The following is a 25,179-nucleotide window of genomic DNA, read 5'->3' on the forward strand; positions in this document are numbered from 1 at the left end:
GTTTGTTTTATTCCATTACGTGTGTTGTAAAATTAATTAAATCGCTTTATTCTTCGGGTCAGTTTGATTACAGTGATACCTCATTTATATGTTTTTTTATGTTTTGGTGCTTTTACACAATAAAAACTATATTATAGAAAAAAATAATTATTTTTGCATAGCTTTATTCTAAGAGCTATAACTTTTTTCTTTTTCTGCTGATGGAGCTGTATGGCGGCTTGATTTTTGTGGGACAAGATGATGTTTTCATTGGAACCATTTTTATTTACATCCATAGTTTGATTGCATTTTATTTCACTTTTTGTTCGGTGGTATTATAAAGCATTGCTTTTTGCCTCTTTTTTAGTTATTTTTTTAAGGTGTTCACTGAAGGGGTTAATTAGTGGGGCAGTTTTATAGAGCAGGTTGTTATGGACTCGGTGATACCAAATATTTGTACTTTTATAGTTTTTTTTATTTGCATGAATAAATGTATTTATTGGAAAATATTTATTTATTTTTGTATTTATTTGGAGATTTTTTAAAAAAAAAATTTTTTACACTTTGTAATCTTTTTTTAACTTTTTTACATTATCCCAGAATGGGACATCACTGTATTGTAGTAGTAGAAGAAAACACGGCACTCAATAGAAAAAAGTTTTTTGTAGGTGCTCAAGAAGGGTCTACAAACCCATAGAACAATAATAGAAAAAACTTGGCACTCAGTAGTGAGGAAAATTATTTTGCTTCTTTTTATTTTTAATGCATCCAGACAAAATTAACGAATAAACGATTTCGGTCCAGCAAAGGACCTTCATCTGACAATTCTTTAGTATGAACTGGATGTAGACGCAATCTAAGAAGGTATAAGGAGCGTATACAGATTATATAGATTATATAACAGCCTGCTGCAATAGGTATAATCTGCTGCAATAGGTATGATCTGAGATATCGAACACCAATCACACAGGGAGGATAAAGCACCGGGGTATGTGGCAACATTTGTTGCAGAGGCAAAGCGCTGTGTCCGGATGAGTGAGGAGGAAGCATGGCAACGTGCCATGCAGCACTTCTTAGATTGCTTCCACATCCAGTTCGCACTAAAGAATTGTCTGATGAAGGTCCTTTGCCAGACAGAAAACGTTTATTTGTTAATTTTGTCTGGATGCATTAATAATAAAAAGAAGCAAAATAATTTTCCTCACTACTGAGTGCCAAGTTTTTTCTATTATTATTACATCACTGTATTGTGTCAGAGAATCAGATCAGGATCTGACAGGCAGGAAAGGAGGCATCTTGGGACCGGGGGACTCCATGGAGACTATCAAGACAACGCGACTGCACCGAGTTGTCCTGATGGAAGCGTGCAGGGAGCCCCCTCCCTGCATGATGCTCCTCAGCAGAATCAGAGGGGATAAATGTCTTCAATAGGTGCTATCATACACATACAGCTGACACCCGCACCCGACCGATGTGGCGCTCAGTGTAATGCAATTCCCGCAGAGCAGTATTAGTATGGCACATGTCGAGAAGGGGTTAAGTATCAAATTCAATGACCGCAGGCAGTTATTCTCAAAAACACTGACTAAGAATATATGTAGGTACACTTAAACATAATTAACAGTTATATGTGAGAAAAATACAATGCAATTAACCTTTTCTATGCATAAATCAATAAAACTATAGTATTGTGCCAGTACTCTAGTAATCGCCTACTCATAGCAGTTTTCAAAGTGACTCTTACAGAAGAGGCCTTTCTACTAACTAACTGTACCTCTACAAGGCTATATATATCTACTATATAATTGTCGAAGGGTCACTTCCATCTTTCTGTCTGTCCTTCTGTCTGTCACGGATATTCATTGGTCACGGCCTATGTCTGTTATGGAAATCCAAGTCGCTGATTGGTCTCGTCAGCTGCCTGTCATGGCTGCTGCGACCAATCAGCGACAGCCACAGTCCAATTAGTCCCTCCCTACTCCCCTGCAGTCAGTGCCCAGTGCCCGCTCCATACTCCCCTCCAGTCACCGCTCACACAGGGTTAATGCCAGCGGTAACAGACCGCGTTATGCCACGGGTAACTCACTCCGTTACCGCCGCTATTAACCCTGTGTGACCAAGTTTTTACTATTGATGCTGCTAATGCAGCAGCAATAGTAAAAAGGTCTAGTGTTAAAAATAGTAAAAAAAAACAAAAAACCTGCTATTCTCACCTTCCATAGTCCGACGATGTGCTCGCTCATGCCGCCAGCTTCCCTTCCCAGAGATGCATTGCGAAATTACCCAGAAGACTTAGCAGTCTCGCAAGACCACTAAGTGATCTGGGTAATTTTGCAATGCATCCTGGAAACAAAAGATGGTGGCAGCCACGCACGCATCGCCAGAGGTTCGCTGGATCTATGCTGGATCCCGGCGGGTGAGTATATAACTATGTTTTATTTTAATTATTTTTTTAACAGGGATATGGGGCACACACTGCTAAATACTATGTGGGCTGTGTTAGATACCGCGTGGCTGCTATATACTACCTTGCCAGTGTTAGATACTATGTGGGCTATGTTCTGTACTGCGTGGGCTGCGTTATATACTACATGGCTGCTATATACTACGTGGGCATTGTTATATACTACGTGGCTGTGTTCGATACTGCTTGCTATATACTAGGTGGCCACTGTTAGATACTATGTGGGCTGTGCCATATATTACGTGACCAGTGTTACATACTACATGGGCTGTGTTATATACTGTTTGGCTGCTTTATACTGCCTGGCTGCTATATACTGTGTGGGCTGTATTATATACTACGTGGGCTGTGTTATTTACTGCGTGGCCTATATTAACGCATCGGGTATTCTACAATATGTATGTATGTATATAGCAGCCACATGGTATATACCACAGGCTATGTAGTACCCCTATATACTATGTGGCCTGTGCTATATACTATGTGGCTGCTATATACATACATACATATTCTAGAATACCCGATGCGCTAGAATCGGGCCACCATCTAATATATATATATATATATATATATATATATTCATGTCAGATGGTAACAGTAAATCCTGAAACTGAAGTAGAAGGGTCCTTGCTAGACAAAGTTCTGAATAATGAGATACACCACTTTGAAGCTCTTAGGGAATACCAATCTCTCTAATGCAGGGCATCCCTAAGTTCTTAGCTATAGAATCACCGTTTTAAAGCTCTTAGGGAATGCTGATCTCTCCAATATGGGGTTTCCCTAAGTCCTTAAAGATAAGGCCTCACATGGCCTATCTCGAGAAGCTGTGTACTAGGTTGTCCTCACCGAGTCAGCTCATGTCATGCCAAACAACGTGTCCCAGAGTTACCAACAACATATCTAGAGTCTCACTGTCCTATCCAGATTTTCTCCAAGGAGGCATAGCCTTACTTTTACATTGACTCTCCTTTGACTCATCCCAACCACCCACCAGCTGCCAAAATCCCATGCACTCCAACTCCAACCTCTCACATCTGTCCTCTACTCAAATATCACATCACAAATCTCCAACAATACAGTAAGCTGTGATTAACTTTTAGGCCGGTGTCACACTTGCAACTGCAATATGAGAAATCTCAATATGTGAATATGTGAATCTCTCACCTAAATACCCGGCACTGCCGTCTGCACTCAGGACTGGAGTGTGCGGTTGCATGTATTTCTATGCAGCTGAATGCTCCTGTCCAAACCACCGGTGGCAGTGCCGGGTATTGAGGCGAGAGACTCGCGCAAATTTCTCACATTGCAGTTGCAAGTGTGACACCGTCCTTACAATGTCTCTGTGCTATCACTTCTCCTGATGAGACATTGATATATCATATTCACAATGGGAATGATAACGCATAGTTGGCAAGTGCATGGTATGTTAGAGGAAAAATAGTGTAATAGCCCAACGCAGAGTTAATTAGGGTTCCATCAATGTCTAGGTCAGTTTGATGACAAGAATAATGCTGCATGTTTATTGGTATCAAAAGCATTGGATGGCAAATGATCTGAATGCAGATGTGAACAGCGATTACGGTACATCAAATCGATTTAAAGTGAATACAATTTACTTTCTTTTGTAGCTTGATTTGCTTATACTAATTAAATTGGTGGCCTGATGACCATAATATTTTCTTGATTCTTTTTATATTCAGGAATGTGATAAAAAATCTGAGCCTTAGTGAGGTTATTCATACATTTTCAGGCGCAATAACAATGCATATGGACTGTGAGAAAAGAGTTTCCAGATTTACAATTAAATATTGAATTCAAGAACTTACTGAAACAGACTTATCAGGAGTTGAATAATTAATCTTTAATGAGGACCAGGTCAAAAGTTGATAGTATATGCTCTTATTTGATTCCCAATGCTCCAGTGAAAATTATTTTTTAAATCCTTTTTACATTTCTAGAAATATGGCCCTTTTTCTTTAGTCCTAGTTTTTATGGTCTTTCTTTACCAAGGAGTCAATGTTCACAGGACTATCTAGGGGCATGTTTTTGGGTTGTTTTGTATTATTACTCTGTGAAACACTCTTTCTTGGTGAAGGCTTCAAGAACTAGCAGCAAATAAAATAGTCTAAATTTCTGGAACTGGAGATATGTGGATCATTTCACCTGACTTCAGTTTTCAGTCCAGGTCTAATCATATTCAACACAGATGACATTTGGCAGCCTTGCTAATCTTAAGCTGAGCCTGGGAATGTGGAGGGTAAGGAAATTTGTGCAGCTTCCCTCCACAGCCAGAGACTGCTGACCTGGACCATGGACCATCGCAAAGTGATCTGCTCATCTCTATCCCTATGACAGATTTAAAAGCAAATTGTATTACTCAGAGGAGCAGCAGGAGTAGAATATGAGTAGAAAATGGTCGCTTTTAAGTGTAGACTACACATAGCATGTAATTCACATAATTATCCATAATGTAAATTATCAAAATATAGATATGTATCAATTGCACCTCAAGAGACTGTTCAATTTGACTAATCATTTGTGTGTCTGTATGAGTGTGTGTAGATGTCTGTATGTGATTTGTATTTCTGTGGATGAAAGTATTTCCACTTATGTAAGGCTGAAATTCTGCTGACTCTTAATAATACAAAGAGTGAAACAAAAATAGGGAAATATATAATCTGTGAAGGAAACCACAGTTCTGAGACAGTAAAATGTATCTTAAGCAAAATTAGAATTGAACTGTAGTTGTCCTTTTTTTCTGCTTGAATAACCACATTCTGTCTTGTGCCACAATAAATCTAACAAGCTATCGACATTTACCTAATTGCATTTTCCAAACTAATTGGCAATAGCTGAGAGTCCCAACTGTCCTAAGTTTCTTAATTTTTTTCAAGGACCTGTAGGATCCATACATCAAATATATAACCCTGAACTTGCTAAGAATGTCAGTTCAATTATGTGTTGAGTACATTGTCCAGTCAGTTATGAAATAGATTAATAGCAATAATACTATATTTACAGACAGATTAAATTCCTTAGAATATTTTTAAAAGATAGCTAAGCGTTGGCTAGTTGCTGACTGGCTGGAGTATATCTACTGATAGATTTTTCTTTTCAGCAGAAATTATAAATCAAAAAATGAATAAAATTGTAGATTAAAACAAGCTCCTATATAACTCTGGACAAAAATAATTATGGCTCTTAGATTACTGTGATAATTACTTCATTCATTTATTGTGCAAAATTAGTATACAATAATAAAAAATACATTGAAAATTGCTATAATCCCCATGAAACAAGTCAATATTTCAGTAGACCACAAAGTGAATATTGCAAAAAACACAAGAAAATAAACAATGCTAGAATTGCTGGTTTTAGTTTAACTCTTTTCCGACATGACAAATTTCTATTTTTTCTTTTTCATTTTTCCCTCCTCTTCCTCCAAGAGCTGTCTACATAGTCATATGAGGGCTTGAGTTTTGCAGGATGAGTTGACCTTTTGAATGACTCCATTCATTCTTGTCACATAGTATACTGGAAAACAGGAAAATAATTCCAAATGCGGTGAAATTGAGAAAAATCCCCCACAATTCTAACATTTTTTGGAGGAAAATAATTAAACAATTGTTTTATGGGGTACATTGTGTGGTGAAAATTACCTGGAAATATAGATCTTATCATCAGTATGATTACAGCAATACCAAACTTGTCAAGATTTTTTTTATTACGGTATTTTGGTGGTGGAAAATACAGGTCCTTCTAAAAAAATTAGCATATAGTGTTAAATTTCATTATTTACCATAATGTAATGATTACAATTAAACTTTCATATATTATAGATTCATTATCCACCAACTGAAATTTGTCAGGTCTTTTATTGTTTAAATACTGATGATTTTGGCATACAACTCCTGATAACCCAAAAAACCTGTCTCAATAAATTAGCATGTCAAGAAAAGGTTCTCTAAACGACCTATTACCCTAATCTTCTGAATCAACTAATTAACTCTAAACACATGCAAAAGATACCTGAGGCTTTTATAAACTCCCTGCCTGGTTCATTACTCAAAACCCCCATCATGGGTAAGACTAGCGACCTGACAGATGTCAAGAAGGCCATCATTGACACCCTCAAGGAAGAGGGTAAGACCCAGAAAGAAATTTCTCAACAAATAGGCTGTTCCCAGAGTGCTGTATCAAGGCACCTCAATGGTAAGTCTGTTGGAAGGAAACAATGTGGCAGAAAACGCTGTACAACGAGAAGAGGAGACCGGACCCTGAGGAAGATTGTGGAGAAGGACCGATTCCAGACCTTGGGGAACCTGAGGAAGCAGTGGACTGAGTCTGGTGTGGAAACATCCAGAGCCACCGTGCACAGGCGTGTGCAGGAAATGGGCTACAGGTGCCGCATTCCCCAGGTAAAGCCACTTTTGAACCATAAACAGCGGCAGAGGCGCCTGACCTGGGCTACAGAGAAGCAGCACTGGACTGTTGCTAAGTGGTCCCAAGTACTTTTTTCTGATGAAAGCAAATTTTGCATGTCATTCGGAAATCAAGGTGCCAGAGTCTGGAGGAAGACTGGGGAGAAGGAAATGCCAAAATGCCTGAAGTTCAGTGTCAAGTACCCACAGTCAGTGATGGTGTGGGGTGCCATGTCAGCTGCTGGTGTTGGTCCACTGTGTTTCATCAAGGGCAGGGTCAATGCAGCTAGCTATCAGGAGATTTTGGAGCACTTCATGCTTCCATCGGCTGAAATGCTTTATGGAGATGAAGATTTCATTTTTCAGCACGACCTGGCACCTGCTCACAGTGCCAAAACCACTGGTAAATGGTTTACTGACCATGGTATTACTGTGCTCAATTGGCCTGCCAACTCTCCTGACCTGAACCCCATAGAGAATCTGTGGGATATTGTGAAGAGAAAGTTGAGAGATGCAAGACCCAACACTCTGGATGAGCTTAAGGCCGCTATTGAAGCATCCTGGGCCTCCATAACATCTCAGCAGTGTCACAGGCTGATTGCCTCCATGCCACGCCGCATTGAAGCAGTCATTTCTGCCAAAGGATTCCCGACCAAGTATTGAGTGCATAACTGAACATTATTATTTGATGGTTTTTTTGTTTGTTATTAAAAAACACTTTTATTTGATTGGATGGGTGAAATATGCTAATTTATTGAGACAGGTTTTTTGGGTTATCAGGAGTTGTATGCCAAAATCTTTAGTATTTAAACAATAAAAGACCTGACAAATTTCAGTTGGTGGATAATGAATCTATAATATATGAAAGTTTAATTGTAATCATTACATTATGGTAAATAATGAAATTTAACACTATATGCTAATTTTTTGAGAAGGACCTGTATTTTTTAAAATTTTTAAAAAATGTGATTGCAGTTTCATTTTCTCTTTAGTTTTTTTGGTCGATACAGCTGTGTGATGCTTATTTTTTTTTACATGGAAAGACAATGTTTTTGTTGATACCATTTTAGGATAGATTTATTTTGCTCATTTCTCACAGGATGTATTGAGTAAGTAAGCAATTTCTACGTTTTGAACATTATCTGTTTACGATATTTAATAATAGGGTTAATAAGTTTTATATATTGATAGATTGAACTTTTTTGGACACAGCGATACCACAAATGTGTATTTTAAAACATTTTTATTATCTTTATTTTTAATGTGGGGAAAAATGGATTGTTAGGAATTTTTAAAGTTTTTCTTGTGTCATATTTTTTAAAATTTTATTTTTACCTTTCACTGTACTTATTAGTCCCCTTAACCCCTTCATGACCCAGCCTATTTTGACCTTAAAGACCTTGCCGTTTTTTGCAATTCTGACCAGTGTCCCTTTATGAGGTAATAACTCAGGAACGCTTCAACGGATCCTAGCGGTTCTGAGATTGTTTTTTCATGACATATTGGGCTTCATGTTAGTGGTAAATTTAGGTCAATAAATTCTGCGTTTATTTGTGATAAAAACGGAAATTTGGCGAAAATTTTGAAAATTTCGCAATTTTCACATTTTGAATTTTTATTCTGTTAAACCAGAGAGATATGTGACACAAAATAGTTAATAAATAACATTTCCCACATGTTTAATTTACATCAGCACAATTTTGGAAACAACATTTTTTTTTGTTAGGAAGTTATAAGGGTTAAAATTTGACCAGCGATTTGTCATTTTTACAACGAAATTTACAAAACCATTTTTTTTAGGGACCACCTCACATTTGAAGTCAGTTTGAGGGGTCTATATGGCTGAAAATACCCAAAAGTGACACCATTCTAAAAACTGCACCCCTCAAGGTACTCAAAACCACATTCAAGAAGTTTATTAACCCTTCAGGTGCTTCACAGCAGCAGAAGCAACATGGAAGGAAAAAATGAACATTTAACTTTTTAGTCACAAAAATTATCTTTTAGCAACAATTCTTTTATTTTCCCAATGGTAAAAGGAGAAACTGAACCACGAAAGTTGTTGTCCAATTTGTCCTGAGTACACTGATACCTCATATGTGGGGGTAAACCACTGTTTGGGCGCACGGCAGGGCTTGGAAGGGAAGGAGCGCCATTTGACTTTTTGAATCAAAAATTGGCTCCACTCTTTAGCGGACACCATGTCACGTTTGGAGAGCCCCCGTGTGCCTAAAAATTGGAGCTCCCCCACAAGTGACCCCATTTTGGAAACTAGACGCCCCAAGGAACTTATCTAGATGCATAGTGAGCACTTTGAACCCCCAGGTGCTTCACAAATTAATCCGTAAAAATGAAAAAGTACTTTTTTTTCACAAAAAAATTCTTTTAGCCTCAATTTTTTCATTTTCACATGGGCAACAGGATAAAATGGATCCTAAAATTTGTTGGGCAATTTCTCCTGAGTACACCAATACCTCACATGTGGGGGTAAACCACTGTTTGGGCACATGGTAAGGCTCGGAAGGGAAGGAGCGCCATTTGACTTTTTGAATGAAAAATTATTTCCATCGTTAGCGGACACCATGTCGCGTTTGGATAGCTCCTGTGTGCCTAAACATTGGCGCTCCCCCACAAGTGACCCCATTTTGGAAACTAGACCCCCCAAGGAACTTATTTAGATGCCTAGTGAGCACTTTAAACCCTCAGGTGCTTCACAAATTGATCTGTAAAAATGAAAAAGTACTTTTTTTTCACAAAAACATTCTTTTCGCCTCAATTTTTTCATTTTCACATGGGCAGTAGGGTAAAATGGATCATAAAATTTGTTGGGCAATTTCTCCCGAGTACGTCGATACCTCATATGTGGGGGTAAACCACTGTTTGGGCACTCGGCAGGGCTCGGAAGGGAAGGCGCGCCATTTGACTTTTTGAATGGAAAATTAGCTCCAATTGTTAGCGGACACCATGTCGCGTTTGGAGAGCCCCTGTGTGCCTAAACATTGGAGCTCCCCCACAAGTGACCCCATTTTGGAAACTAGACCCCCCAAGGAACTTATCTAGATGCATATTGAGCACTTTAAACCCCCAGGTGCTTCACAGAAGTTTATAACGCAGAGCCATGAAAATAAAAAATAATTTTTCTTTCCTCAAAAATGATTTTTTAGCCTAGAATTTCCTATTTTGCCAAGGATAATAGGAGAAATTGGACCCCAAATATTGTTGTCCTGTTTGTCCTGAGTACGCTGATACCCCATATGTGGGGATAAACCACTGTTTGGGCGCACGGCAGGGCTCGGAAGGGATGGCACGCCATTTGGCTTTTTAAATGGAAAATTAGCTCCAATCATTAGCGGACACCATGTCACGTTTGGAGAGCCCCTGTGTGCCTAAACATTGGAGATCCCCCAGAAATGACACCATTTTGGAAACTAGACCCCCAAAGGAACTAATCTAGATGTGTGGTGAGGACTTTGAACCCCCAAGTGCTTCACAGAAGTTTATAACGCAGAGCCATGAAAAAAAAAAAAAAATATTTTCTCAAAAATGATCTTTTAGCCTGCAATTTTTTATTTTCCCAAGAGTAACAGGAGAAATTTGACCCCAAAAGTTGTTGTCCAGTTTCTCCTGAGTACGATGATACCCCATATGTGGGGGTAAATCACTGTTTGGGCACATGCCGGGGCTCGGAAGTGAAGTAGTGACGTTTTGAAATGCAGACTTTGATGGAATGCTCTGTGGGCGTCACGTTGCGTTTGCAGAGCCCCTGATGTGGCTTAACAGTAGAAACCCCCCACAAGTGACCCCATTTTGGAAACTAGACCCCCAAAGGAACTTATCTAGATGTGTGGTGAGCACTTTCAACCCCCAAGTGCTTCATAGAAGTTTATAATGCAGAGCCGTGAAAATAATAAATACGTTTTCTTTCCTCAAAAATAATTATTTAACCCAGAATTTTTTATTTTCCCAAGGGTTACAGAAGAAATTGGACCCCAAAAGTTGTTGTCCAGTTTCTCCTGAGTACGCTGATACCCCATGAGTGGGGGTAAACCACTGTTTGGGCACACGTCGGTGCTCAGAAGGGAAGTAGTGACTTTTGAAATGCAGACTTTGATGGAATGGTCTGCGGGTGTCACGTTGCGTTTGCAGAGCCCCTGGTGTGCCTAAACAGTAGAAACCCCCACAAGTGACCCCATTTTAGAAACTAGACCCCCCAAGGAACTTATCTAGATATGTGGTGAGCACTTTGAACCCCCAAGTGCTTCACAGACGTTTACAACGCAGAGCCGTGAAATTAAAAAATCATTTTTCTTTCCTCAAAAATTATGTTTTAGCAAGCATTTTTTTTGATTCACAAGGGTAACAGGAGAAATTGGACCCCAGTAATTGTTGCGCAGTTTGTCCTGAGTATGCTGGTACCCCATATGTGGGGGTAAACCACTGTTTGGGCACACGTCAGGGCTCGGAAGTGAGGGAGCACCATTTGACTTTTTGAATACGAGATTGGCTGGAATCAATGGTGGCGCCATGTTGCGTTTGGAGACCCCTGATGTGCCTAAACAGTGGTAACCCCTCAATTCTACCTCCAACACTAACCCCAACACACCCCTAACCCTAATCCCAACTGTAGCCATAACCCTAAACACAACCCTAACCGCAACACACCCCTAACCACAACCCTAACCCCAACACACCCCTAACCATAACCACAACCCTAATTCCAACCCTAACCCTAGCCCTAAGGCTATGTGCCCACGTTGCGGATTCGTGTGAGATATTTTCGCACCATTTCTGAAAAATCCGCGGGTAAAAGGCACTGCGTTTTACCTGCGGATTTTCCGCGGATTTCCAGTGTTTTTTGTGCGGATTTCACCTGCGGATTCCTATTGAGGAACAGGTGTAAAACGCTGCGGAATCCGCACAAAGAATTGACATGCTGCAGAAAATACAACGCAGCGTTTCCGCGTGGTATTTTCCGCACCATGGGCACAGCGGATTTGGTTTTTCATATGTTTACATGGTACTGTAAACCTGATGGAACACTGCTGCGGATCCGCAGCCAAATCCGCACCGTGTGCACATAGCCTAATTCTAAAGGTATGTGCACACGCTGCGGAAAACGCTGCGGATCCGCAGCAGTTTCCCATGAGTTTACAGTTCAATGTAAACCTACGGGAAACAAAAATCGCTGTGCCCATGCTGCGGAAAAACTGCACGGAAACGCAGCGGTTTACATTCCGCAGCATGTCACTTCTTTGTGCGGATTCCGCAGCGGTTTTACAACTGCTCAAATAGAAAATCGCAGTTGTAAAACCGCAGTGAAATGCGCAGAAAAACCGCGGTAAATCCGCCATAAATCCGCAGCGGTTTAGCACTGCGGATTTATCAAATCCGCAGCGGAAAAATCTGCAGAGGACCAGAATACGTGTGCACATACCGAAACCCTAACCCTAGCCCTAGCCCTAATCCTACCTCTAGCCCTAACCCTAACCCTACCCCTAACCCTACCCCTACCCCTAACCCTAGCCCTAACCCTAACCCTAACCCTACCCCTAACCCTACCCCTAACCCTACCCCTAACCCTAACCCTAACCCTATTCTAACATTAGTGGAAAAAAAAAATTTTCTTTATTTTTTTATTGTCCCTACCTATGGGGGTGACAAAGGGGGGGGGTCATTTATTATTTTTTTTATTTTGATCACTGAGATATAATCTATCTCAGTGATCAAAATGCACTTTGGAACGAATCTGCCAGCCGGCAGATTCGGCGGGCGCACTGCGCATGCGCCCGCCATTTTGGAAGATGGCGGCGCCCAGGGAGAAGACGGACGGGACCCCGGCTGGATCGGTAAGTATGATGGGGTGGGGGGGAGCACGGGGGGGGAGCACGGGGGGGGATCGGAGCATGGGGGGGGAATCGGAGTGCGGGAGGGGTGGAACGGAGCACGGGGGCGTGGAACGGAGCACGGGGGGCTGGAATGGAGCACGGGGGGGTGGAACGGAGCACCGGGGGGGGTGGATCGGAGTGCAGGGGGGGTGATTGGAGCACGGGGGGGTGATTGGAGCACGGGGGGAGCGGACAAGAGCACGGGGGGGAGCGGAGCACTGGACGGAGTGGAGCCGGAGCAGTGTACCGGCCAGATCGGAGGGCTGGGGGGGCGATCGGTGGGGTGGGGTGGGGGCACATTAGTATTTCCAGCCATGGCCGATGATATTTCAGCATCGGCCATGGCTGGATTGTAATATTTCACCCGTTATAATAGGTGAAATATTACAAATCGCTCTGATTGGCAGTTTCACTTTCAACAGCCAATCAGAGCGATCGTAGCCACGAGGGGGTGAAGCCACCCCCCCTGGGCTAAACTACCACTCCCCCTGTCCCTGCAGATCGGGTGAAATGGGAGTTAACCCTTTCACCCGATCTGCAGGGACGCGATCTTTCCATGACGCCGCATAGGCGTCATGGGTCGGAATGGCACCGACTTTCATGACGCCTACGTGGCGTCATGGGTCGGGAAGGGGTTAAGAGACTTTAAAATGAGATTATCTGATCCCTTGTGCTATACACAGTGATATCAGAGTATTGCTGCATATAATAAAAATCCTGATCACCTTTAAAGCCCAATCACAGAATAGGTTTCAAGGGAGATTCGTAATGACAGACACAGAGGTCTTCATCATACCTTTGGCTGTCATAGCAACCCATCGCGTTACAGAAATGTCGATGGGCACATAGATAGGCATACCCCCATGCCGGCACATTGTTAATGCCGCTGTCAGAGTTTGACAGTGTTACTTTACATCTTAACAGTGGCGAGCGGAGCTCCGCTCCATTCGTGGCAGCTAGAGGCAGGTCCTGTCTGTAACACACAGCAATTACCTTTGGGTATGGAGCAAGCTCTTTCTGCTCAATACTCTTGCTATCGACTTGAGATGTACAGGTCACTCAGCAAAAAAAACCTTATATTTCATACAGCTTACAAGAGGGTTGAAACAGACGATTACAAAACCCAGGTTCGTATTTATAGTGGGATCAGGGTTACAACTGCACATGTGCCCTGGGGTCTAGGGGTCCCAATAGTCCCTTTGACTCATACAAGAAGAGCAATACTAATAAATACATTAATAAATTGGCAGCCTTATGAGGGATTTTGTATTGGGGCCTACAAGTATTATGCCAATATTGTTAGTCAGTTTTGTGCTTACTAAATATTTTTGCATTTTATTAATGTTTCCCCCATATTGCTGTTTCACATTTTGATGTTTTGATCCTTCTTGAGTATGTACTAGATTTGACTTTTTTGCACTTACAGTGGGGATATAAGTTTTTTTACACTGTCAATTTTGCAAGTTTTCCCGCCTACACAGAATGGAAATGTCTGTAATTCTTATCATAGGTGCACTACACCGCACAACAGGCCTGGGGCAAGGAGGGTCTAAACAAACTGTCCCAGACCTCTAATAGTGTTCCACTTCCTCTGTTGAACCTGGTGTGTGTCTCCCTTTTCTCTTCTACTTGGTTGCTCAAGGATCTATGACCGTTGCTGACAAAGTTGTCATTTGGGAATTTCTTTACTAATAGCTCGACAAGGGCCTTCTGGTATTACACCATTTTTCTTGCCCTCTCTGCTTCAGGAATGAGTAATGGAAAGTTTTCCTTGTAGCATAGGATGAAAATGGTGAGCAGCCAGAAATCAGTAATGGCCAAAATGCATATAATGTGAGGGTCAAGGGAAAGGCGGCAGGATATAAAGTCACCCATGTCTGCCAGACTCCCAACAGGCAAGACTTCCATGTCCCCACCAGGAAGAAAACTCTCCATCTCCTACTACCTCTCCTTCTCTTCCTTTGCAGCATATCCACAATTAAGCTAGTGTGGTTAGTACCCTCTGTAGTGCAGACAACCATCTCCTGTTGCTCCTCCTTCCTCCTCATTATCAGCCAGTCTGCACTGAGAAGTTGAGATGAGGCTGGGCTACATAGTGTCAATATGTGTACTCTTCTATCTCCATCTCCACCTGGTTCACTTGCAAAGCTTCCTCTTTAATTATGAGCTGCAAGAATTTTAAGTAGACACAGAAGCTGGATGGTTATGCTGATTATGTTGTCATCGGCGCTCACCATCTTGGTTGATTTGCCAAAGTTTTGTAGAATATCACAGATTTTAGACATCCATGCGCACTAATTGATTATTATGTGCGGAGGCTGACCAAAATACTGATGAGCATGTTGTAGCTGATATATAACTTCTGCCCTCTGATGTTCACAAAGCCCTGCCAACATATGTAATGTGGAGTTCCATTTCATGGTCACATCGCAACCAGTCAGTGAGCCGGCACTTGCAAGTGCTCCGGCAGCACTGCAGACAAGCATACGCTGTAGCTGACTTGCAGAAATGGTCACACACCTTCACAAGTAGGTCAGGCATATCTGGGTAGTTTTTTCAGAAACTGCTGAACCACTAAGTTGAGCACATGGGTAAGGCATGGTATGTTTGCGAGCTTGCTGAGCTTCATAGCTGCCACCAGGTTACGTCCATTATCACACATGCTCATGCCTGGTTGTAGGTTTAGCAACGACAGCCACAGATCTGTTTTCATATCTTTTAAGACCTCTGAGGCAGTGTGCTGTTTGTCACCTAAACTAATTTGTTTCAGCAGAGCCCATTGCCGTTTTACCATGGCATTGCTGCAGAACTTGCAGCTTGCAATTGATATGGATGACCGGCTCCGAGATGAGTATTAGGAGGTGGTGCAGGGACTGGTGTAGAAAGTGGAAACTAAAGCTCGCAATCCCCAGCATTGGTGGAATATGTGTAATTCCAGAATGTGACTTGGCCCCCATCTCCACAAGGTTCACCCATTGTACCATCAGGGAAATGTAGCGTTCCTGACCATAAGCACCTGTCCTCATGTCAGTAGTTAAGTGAACCTTCCCAGAAACTGCATTGGTCAGGGAACGGGTGATGTTATGGGACATCTGCAGATGTAAGGTGGTTATGGCACACTGGGGAAAATAGTGGTGGTTGGGGACAGAGGACCAAGATACGGCTGCCACCACAAGGTTGCAGAAAGCCTCAGTGTCCACAAGCTGAAACAACAGCATTTCCAGGGCAAGCAGTCTGAAAATGTGGTTTAGTATTTGGGCCTGTGGATGGGTAATTGGGTATTTATTATTGCGTTCCAAGACCTGGGGTAAGGACAGATTAATGCTGCGCTTGGACAAGGAATTGGATGTGTTTGCTGTCGATGCTTGCGAATGTGCAATGATAGTTGCAGAGTAGGAGGCATCCATGCCTACATCCTTGACAGAAGATTGGCAAGCATGTAGCACAAGGGAGCAAGCAGTTGTGTCACCCAAAGATACTGATTATGGACCCAGGCTTCATCCTACCTAGTTGGGTGCTTTGACGACATGTGCCTGAGCATATTGGTGTTGGTCAAGGTGGTAGTGCTAATATCTTCCCTCTGCATGACAACTCCCCAGGTTGAGTCAGTGACTTCACCATCCAGTTCTTTATCTTCCACTTCTGCACTCTGGTCCCCCTGACTTGTTGACTTAACAGCATAACTTGTTGGTAACTGTGTCTAATCATGGTCTACCTCTTGAGACAATAATTGTCTTGGGTGCTCAAATTTTTGGGTAGCACTACACAATCTCCTCGTGTCTCTCTTGAAACGTGTAGGGCGAGAGGCCAGAATTAATAAATAAAACTGTAAAAAGCTCCTCGGAGTGTCCAAGTGTGGGATCATTTGACTCCTGGGAGTCCTGATTGTGGGAATAGGAGGATCAGGGTAAGGATTATGCAGTCCAGACTCATGGCTAGTGAGAATGGACCGTGTGGAAGGCAGGGTGGTGCTGGAAAAAAATTTTTAAGCTTTTTCTGCCATCTAACTGAACACTCGATTGCAGTGTTCTGGCTTCAAGAGTGGAGTCACGGCCTTTGCTTCTGAGTGCAACAACAGCAGCACATCCATTTCCCCTTCCCTTACAGCACGCCTTGCACATTTTAATTGAGGTATATATTCCTGATAATTTTCTGTTATTAATAAGGAAAAGAAAATATTTAGCTCTGAAAAGTACTTTTGTTTTAACAGTGCAGCAGCGGCAATATACTGGTACTGCAATAGCAATATTAAAAAAAATATATTTTTTCTTTGTGTTGGATGGTTTTAAAACAATTGAAACTGCATTGGATGTTCAGGTTTGATATAAATAACAAATTACTATATTTTGTGGGTCATTGTAATAATGATGATGACATTTTTTAAAATCTGTATTAATAGTTGTTTGCAATAAAACCCTTTTTTTAATACAGCAGAATCATATTTTTATGTCCCATTGTTTTGATTCCATATTGCTTTTTATTTTTCCATCAGCAAAGATTCTAAGGGGTTTGCCAGGTGTTGCTTCACCGTTTTTAAATGTGGTGGCCTGACAGTAATACAGTCAAACTGATAACAGTTCAATAGGTCTACAGTATATTTTAACTTTCAGATCGAGGTGCAAACTTGAATATTGCTTGGCAAATAATTTACAACACTGGAATGACATTACCCATTGACTTCCTTTTAATCCACCACAGGACTTGCTTGTGCGGGCGACATGCCTTTTAGCATGACAATTTCAGATTGTCACTCAGGTCTACCTAAGGCACAGCAAACTATCTTCTTATAATTGGTCCCTCTCCACTTTTTAGCCTCATAGGCTCTTTCACTTTCTTGACAATAAAGATGTGGCATAGCTTTCCACAACTCCAACTCTTACACAGTGGACTAACTGTGATAGCAAGTCTCAAACAGTGGACCAACTCTGACATCAACCTTTCTCTCAGTTCTCTCTTTTTTGCTGTAGGCACACTTCTTGCACAGATCTGACTTCACCAACTATTCACTATAGATGATTGTACTTTCTTACATGGGCAACCATCTCTTACATACAGGATAATTTCGGAGGCAATATTCAATCCATATAACGTAGTCTATTGAAGCTTATTGTTATACACCTTGAAGGCTCTTTTGGGTAATCTGGCACCTACCCGCTGCTCAAGCCCTTTGCAGTTGACCATTAATAGTGGTGAACACAGCGCTTTATAAACTCTAAATTTCTGACTATTTCTCACTCACCATTTCTGACTCACCTAATCTTCATTAGTTCTGTTTTTATATTGTATCAAATACATATCTTAGGAAATAAAATGCAAATTAATTATGTCAAAAGCATACAATGTGATTTTCTGTATTTTTTTAAAAAAAGCAATGCCGCCTGTTTAGTCCTGTAACCAAATTTGGATTGCATTTTGCCTACTTTTTAATTTTGGGCCTACAAACTGTGTCTGCTACTCATTACTGTTGTCCTCCACTGAACAAGGCTATGCCGCCTGTTTAGTCCTGTTACCAATTTTGAACTGCATTTAGCCTACTTTTTTATTTTGGGCCTACAAACTGTGTCTGCGACACTCATTACAATTGTCCTCCACTGAACAAAGCTATGCCGCCTGTTTAGTCCTGTAACCAAATTTGGACTGCATTTAGCCTACTTTTTAATTTTGGGCCTACAAACTGTGTCTGCGACACTCATTACAGTTGTCCTCCACTGAACAAAGCAATGCCGCGTGTTTAGTCCTGTTACCAATTTTGAACTGCATTGAGTCTACTTTTTTATTTAGGCCTACTAACTGTGTCTGCCACTCATTACTGTTGTCCTCCACTGAACAAAGCTATGCCGCCTGTTTAGTCCTGTTACCAATTTTGGACTGCATTTAGCCTACTTTTTAATTTTGGGCCTACAAACTGTGTCTGCGACACTCAATGCAGTTGTCCTCCACTGAACAAAGCAATGCTGCCTGTTTTGTCCTGTAACCAAATTTGGACTGCATTTTGACTACTTTTTAATTTTGGGCCTACAAACTGTGTCTGCGACACTCATTACAATTGTCCTCCACTGAACAAAGCTATGCCACCTGTTTAGTCCTGTTACCAAATTTGGACTGCATTTAGCCTACTTTTTAATTTTGGGCCTACAAACTGTGTCTGCGCCACTCATTACTGTTGTCCTCCACTGAACAAAGCTATGCTGCCTGTTTAGTCCTGTTACCAATTTTGAACTGCATTTAGCCTACTTTATTAATTGGGCCTATATCTGTGTTTCCTCCTCATCCTGCCCATTGCCCAGCCACTGCTAGATGAGTCTGCTGGTACATTGACCCAGACCACTACATTCCCTTGCACTCTACACAGCCTGAATCTGACCCTGCTGAAAGTCAGGTTCCCATTCCCACCTACTATACCACCTTACACGGGGACAAAGAGGAAAGTGCAAATGAAAGTGCAGGTTCCTTCATCAGGTGGGGGGCATACTCGTTGGCGACGTCACTGGCACAGGGCCCCTCATAGTACACAAAAGTGTCTCTGGCAATGGGAGGCGCCACCCACCGTCAAACACACTGCCGTACTATGAGGGGCCCTGTGCCAGTGCAAAGTGCCAACAAATGGGCCCCCCTGCTTGCTCAGGATCACAGCACTTGCAAAGTTGAAATACTTACCTCTCCCTGCTCCACTGCCGTGACGTATTCCGCAGTTTCTGGGCCTACGAAAATCTTGAGCCATCCCAACCCCCCAACAACTTTTGCCAAATGACCCCCAGTTTTCAATGCCTAACTATTATTATAAAGTAAATTAAGATTGACAAGCTTAAGAAATAAGAATTGATGTTTTGGCATTAAAATGAGCACTGTAGATGTTTTCCTGTTCTCCACTCACTGTCGACTTTGATTCCTCATTGACTTGCATTGGGTTTTGTGTTTCGGTCGGCCCCCGATTTTTCAAAATAATCGGCCGATTTCACCCGACCCGACTTTTGACAAAGTCGGGTTTCGCGAAACCCAACTCGATCCGAAAAAAGTAAAAGTCGCTCAAATCTACATACATGTTGTTTAATAACTTGTTCAAAGATCTTTCCTGGTATAGACATCATACTCACCAGCCTGTTGTTCCCTGGGTCCACCTTCTTTCCCTTTTTGAAGATAGGAACAACATTTGTTCTTCTCCTGTCTTCTGGGACTTCTCCTGTTCTCCAAGAATTTTCAAAGATTATGGAGAGTGGTTCAAAAATGTCTTCTGCTATCTCCATCAGTACTCAGGGGTGTAATTCATCTGGAGCCAGAGACTTGAATTAATTTATGTTAGCTAAGTGTTTCCTTACTATCTTTCTGTTTATAGATATCCTGGATTCTTCTATTCTTTTAATAGGACAGTGAAAATCAGTTGATGTTAGATTTTCTTTCTGAGAGATAACAGATGCAAAATAGGAATTTAAAAGTTCGGCCTTCTCAATATCCTTTCTTACCATTTCATCATTTTTATCCTGTAAAAATCCTATAGCATCTTTGACTTTTCTTTTACTTTTGACATATCCCCAAAATCCTTTTTTATTGCTTTTGACGTCTCTTGCAAGCCTCAATTCATTTTCAGCTTTAGTTAATCTGATTTGTGCCCTGCAGGTTCTGCAGACAGCATTATATTCTTCTTAGATATGCCTCCCTCTCTCCATTTGATAAACATTTCTTTCTTCCTTTTTAGCATGTGTTTAAGTTCTGTGTTCATCCATCCTGGTTTCCTTAAATACTTCCCATTCTTCCCTCTTTTCATAATAGTTAACAATTGTGCTTTGAGCATCTAATTTTTCAAGATTTCCCATCCTTCCTGGACATTTTTGTCCCTAAGGATATCCAGCCATTGGATCCCTCCGATTCTCTTTCTGAGTCCCTTAAAATCTGCCTTTCTGAAATCTAACCTTGACGTCTGAGTCTTTATAGGTCTTCCTCCTCTAGTTATCCAAAATTCTAAAATAGCATGGTCGCTACCTCCTAGGGTCCCAGCCACTCTTACCTCCTCAACCATTTCTTCCCTGTTTATAAGGATTAGATCCAATGTAGCAGATCCCCTTGTTTTCTCACCTACATTTTGGAAGATAAAATTGTCAGCAAGAGAGAATAAGAATTTGTTTGACCTGTTAGTTTTGCCTGAGATTCCCAACAAATGTCTGGATGGTTGAAATCTCCCATGACAACTATGTAAAAATAAGTAATAACTAAAAAATAACTACTAAAAAAGAATTTTCTGAAGCCCTCCTCTACGTGTCTTCCATAGTGTATTGCAGTCCCTCCTTTTAATTTGTGGCAGTTCTTGCACTAAGGGTACCGTCACACAGGGGCATTTTGATCGCTACAACGGAACGATCCTTGACGTTCCAGCGATATATCCGTGACGTTCCAGCGATCTCGCTGTGTCTGACACGCTCCTGCGATCAGGGACCCCGCTGAGAATCGTACGTCGTAGCAGATCGTTTGAAACTTTCTTTCGTCGTCTAGTGTCCCGCTGTGGCGGCATGATCGCATGGTGTAACAAAGGTGTGCACGATATTGTATACGATGTGCGCATAGTAACCAACGGCTTCTACATCGCACATACATCATGAAATTATTGCTCCAGCGTCGTATATTGCAAAGTGTGACAGCAGTCTACGACGCTGGAGCGATATTGTTACGATGCTGGAGCGTCACGAATCGTGCCGTCGTAGCGATCAAAATGCCACTGTGTGACGGTACCCTTAGTGTTTAGGCTTTACCAATTTAGGAGTCCCACTGTGTAACAATTTTCTAATACAGGGTGTATCATTGCTTACATAGGCTTTATAAGTTTGAGTCCCTCCTTCATAAATTAAACAGGATGTGTTTTACAATGTCACATACATCACATGCGCAGATAAGGTATTGAAAAGTTAAAATTACATTTACCGATTACAAACCTTTTGCCAATGTGAGGCTGCACAAAAAAATTCTAACTTTTGGCATTTGTACACCATTTTCATCCATTTCTGACAAAGTGGAAGGTGCTGGAGCAACACGAAGGTGAGATATAGTGTGGCCTCCTCCACTAGTTAAAATCATGATACGCTGTGGGGTATCAAACACCATAAATCTTGTTCTAATCTGACTAGAGTAAGACTTGTGGTGAGGCACACAGAGGCACCTGCCATTTCATGCCTCATCTGATTAATTAAGAGGCATGTGCCTCTTAATGACTCAGACCCTTTATATTCTACACCAGCATGTCATAAAGACCCATTTGAAATACATCGGTCTTAATGTATTAAATACTATGTACTGAAGTACACTTCAGCTTTTAAAATATTCACTACACTCAGATAAATTTCTTGAGGCGTTTAGTTTATAAAATGCACTCACCTTTTGGGGGATTCCACTAAATTCAGCCTCAGCATATGCACAATGTCAACAAAAACCTTAGAAAAACTGTATAACAATATTACCCACTGTGCAAATAAAAAAAATCCTACTTTAGTCTTATATGAATAACTTGAGTGGTATATATTCTCAAATTTAGTCACTTCTTCCAGAGTAGTGTCGGTACTGTACTGGAATCTCAAAGGCTCTTGAAAAGTCGATCCTGATTGCAAGAAAAAGTGGGTCTGAAAATCACCTTGAGGGTGAATTTATACGCTTTAGTTGCAGAATAATTTTGACTTAAAATTCAGATGAATGGGATAGATGCAGAAGTTTTTGGAATAAAATTTTCAGTATGTGTAGTTTTAGGGATAATACACTTGCTGAAGATTTTGTTATGCTACTTAAGCTTCTTTCTAGTTACAGTAGTTGTAACATAAGTTATCTTTGTGATATGAGATGTAACAAATCTGACCACTAGTTATGCAAGATAAAACTGTTTAAATGATTGTCTATGTAACTTCTCATGCTAGAGCTGTAGAATAATTATATATACAAAATGCACTCGAATGTACATGAAACCAAATAAACGCATACACAAAGTATCATGTAGGAGTTTAAACAAAGTTATCTAATTCAACCCAAAAGCTTCTGTTCCGGACATGCCAGAGTAGAATAACGCTATCAACAGCGAGATGTTGGCACCACAAAATATTACTTTCCCTGTGAACTCTACTCATCTGTTAAAAGTTTAGCACCTGTAGTCAAGAATCATGTTCTATGCTGCCAAATCAGGCTATGTGGCTTAAGTTTGCCCAGATCAGTGACACATAACTCCCCTGCTTTATTTTAAGTCATTCTAATAGCAGTCAACTATATGGTGTAAATATAAATAGTTTAATTGTTGCTTTATAATGAACTATCAGTAATTGTGGGTCCTCAATCTGATAAGCAAAGCATATAATTTTAGCTTATTTAAGCGGTATTCTTATCTCAAATTTTCGGCATATCGACGAGATATAATAAAAATATATTATAGATGCAGGTTCCACCAATAGAACCTGTGTCTGAAATTGAAAACCAGGCTTCTGTGAATGGAGAAATGATTAGAATTCCCAAGCAAATTAATGGGAATTTTGAACACTGGCTCACTGACAGCAGAACCTGTAAGGAACCTGTTCTTGAGATAGACATAGGTCTTATTGGGGTTACCACATTACTATGTATTTATGCTGTGCATATGTCAAAAATATATGAATACCCCTTTAAATTTGCAATTGGCTCATATACGATCAAGTTGAACAATTTTAAATCTAATTTAAGAGTAAAATTAACTTAGAGATGAGCAAATAGGTTGAAATTCAAATTAGCTACCTTTGACCAATTTTCCGCAAAAATGTGATTTACGGCAAATAATTTTGTGCACATATCCATATTGGAAAGATGTAATTGCTCATAAAATACATAGGAGGAGGATGAGAGGAGAGAGAAAGAATTCTGCTGACCACAAGAGCAGCTTACACTTTACAGGAGAGAGAGGACCCTGCTAACCACAAGAGCTATACTTTACAGAGAGAGAAGACCCTGCTGACCATAAGAGCTCACATTCCACAGGAGAGAGAGATGACACCGCTGACCAAGAACTTAAACTCTACAGAAGAAAGAGATTTATCCATTGACTCTGGAAATGGAAAATGACTTGCCTTACAAACTATGCTCCACTGGGAACCACTGAATTCTGATGGCCCACGTAAAGGTCCTCAGTGTACAAGGTATGATCATCTGTATGATGTCAAGGCTGCAGGGCATTATGGGGAGGCCCTCAAACCAATACAAAATCATGTTTCTTTGCTGCACAATATTATAATTCAGCAGTGTTGAAATTGGTGTAGGGCAAGTTGTTTAATTTTGCGAACTGCGAATTGAATGTCAAATTCTTTGAATTCTCTTGAAACCATACATTTAAGCAAATTCGACTCTAATGCGATACTCTGTAAATCAATTTGCTCATCTCTACTAATTATCAGTTTTAACTTATAAAGTTTATTTTAAAGGATTTTTCAATATAATACATGTACTGTGTATAAATTAGGGAGAGGCATTTTAGGCAAGTTGTAGAAATCATTAAAATATGGAATGCAATTTCTGTTTTGTTTGCATATACTAGTGTATATGTTGCATTGGTGGCAATCAATTTCAGAGAAGACTAATCTTCACACTGTACGTACAATGTTTTCTTTTCTAGTTTTTCACTTTATTCATTTGAATCTTGCTTGTTTTTTCTCACTGTTTACAATTCTCCATTTGATTCACTTTAAATTTTTTCTTCATTTTATCCTGGATGGACTGCTCACATCTGTAAGAAGTCAATATTGATTTTACCTACACTATAAACTTCTGTTAATCTTCTATTTTCTTCCAAAGTCTTGGAATATTGTCAAAATCAAGTATCTCCTTGCTGTTTCTGTCTGGTCTCCAGCGGTGATCCCGCATCAATATGCGCTGGTGGAATCGCGATCCACCCATGCCTATTAACTAGTTAAATGCTGCTGTCAAACTCTGACAGCGGCATTTAACAAGCGCTTCCGGCCATGCGCGCATCGGTGACCCCTGTCACATGATCGGGGGTCATCGGTGCATCGGAATAACAACCAGAGGTCTCCTGCAGACCTCTATGGTTGTTGATGCCAGATTGCTATGAGCACCACCCTGTGGTCGGCGCTCATAGCAATGTTGTAATTCTAATACATAGAGGCGATCTGAGCATCGCCTCTATGTAGCAGAGGCAATCGAGTTATGGCAGCTTCTAGCCTCCCATGCAGACTATTGAAGTATGTCAAAATAAAAAAAAAAATGTTTTTAAAAAATATGAAAAAAATAAAAGAATATAAAAGTTTAAATCATCCCCTTTTTACCTCATTCAAAATAAAGCAATAAAAAAAAAAATCAAACCTACACATATTTGGTATCACCTCATTCAGGATCGCCCAATTAAAAAAAAAAAAGTAGTAACCTGATCGCTAAACAGCATAGCGAGTAAAAAAGTCAAAACCCCAGAATTGCTTTTTTTTTG

Source organism: Ranitomeya imitator, chromosome 4 (genome assembly GCF_032444005.1).
Source record: "Ranitomeya imitator isolate aRanImi1 chromosome 4, aRanImi1.pri, whole genome shotgun sequence".
NCBI classification, from domain to species: Eukaryota; Metazoa; Chordata; class Amphibia; order Anura; family Dendrobatidae; genus Ranitomeya; species Ranitomeya imitator.